General features: G+C 51.7%; 1 pseudogene; it reads left to right on the top strand.

The window, feature by feature from the left end:
- The first annotated feature begins 694 nt into the window (after window positions 1-694).
- Window positions 695-813, top strand: LOC143953229 (5S ribosomal RNA; annotated as a pseudogene).
- Window positions 814-1,122: the final 309 nt, after the last annotated feature.

Here is a 1,122-nt window from a genome sequence, read left to right as displayed (position 1 = left end):
ACTCTGGGATCCCCCGTACCCTAATGTTATTCCTCCTCCCCCTATTGTCCAGGTCCTCTAAATGACGGTTCATTTCTATGAAATGTGAAGAGTGGGCCACCGCCACTGATTCCAGTGCACGGATGTCTTTGTCTCTCCGTTTCCCTGCCGCCTCTGCTGCTGTGATATTCTCTGTGAGAACCAGCAGGTTGGTTTTTAAGTCCGTAATGGCCGCTGAAAATGTGGACTTAATGTCTGCAGCAAAGCCCGACATGTGGTCGTATGTGAGGGGTTTGGAGGAGTGAAAACGACTCCTACCTGTGTCCTCCGGAGCGGACTGAGAGTCCTCGCTAAAATCTTCCTCCTCGCCATGCGCCCGCGCCATCTTGTCTGGGCCGCCGGTCCTCAGCATGGATTGAGATTTGAAGATTTCGGTGATATTCCTGGCTGCTCCGCCACTTGGGTTCCGCCGGGCACTCGAGTGAGGGGTGAGCTGTGTTTTCTTGCCCATCTCGAGCTGCTGGTGTGGGACAGACTGTGCTTTTTGCCGACTCTCTCCCCGGAGCTCAGCTAGTGCGCCGCCATCCTCGCTGCTGGCCAAGCCACGCCCCCAGTCTTCTTTTTATGTTGTTGTCGTTGACCTATTTTTTTCCGCTTGTTCCCAAGGTGACCATCTTGGCGTTTGTCAAGAGAGTTGAGAGTGCTTGAAGATATTGTCTACGGCCACATCACCCTGAATCTGTTCCATCTCGTCTGATCTTGGAGGCTAAGCAGGTTCGGGCCTGGTTAATGCCTGGATGGGAGACCGCCTGGGAATACCAGGTGTCGTAGGCTTCTTTTTTTTTTCAAATATAATTTTTTCTCCAAACGGGAAGATGGTCCCCCGAGTACATAATGCAACAGAGAAATACAGAGCAAAAAGCAGCTGAACAATACTTGATACTGGTATATTTGCAACTGTGAGTCTGCCTTCCATCAATCATAATGATTCGAGGCACGGATGAAGTACTGTACCAAGATCCAGGGTCACACAAACCCCAGGTCCCTCCGGCATAATCCATCCAGAGGGGGGTGTGGGGCCGTCATTCCCAATTTTCCACTTTTTCCAAAAGAGAGAGGGGGTGGAGGGGGTGAGAGATAGGG

The sequence above is a fragment of the Lithobates pipiens genome, unplaced genomic scaffold, assembly GCF_037356315.1.
Source record: "Lithobates pipiens isolate NorthernLeopardFrog02 unplaced genomic scaffold, aLitPip1_a1.2 Scaffold_10, whole genome shotgun sequence".
Classification (NCBI taxonomy): Eukaryota; Metazoa; Chordata; class Amphibia; order Anura; family Ranidae; genus Lithobates; species Lithobates pipiens.
Note: the sequence above shows the minus strand (reverse complement) of the source record. Positions and strands in the feature narration are given on the sequence as shown.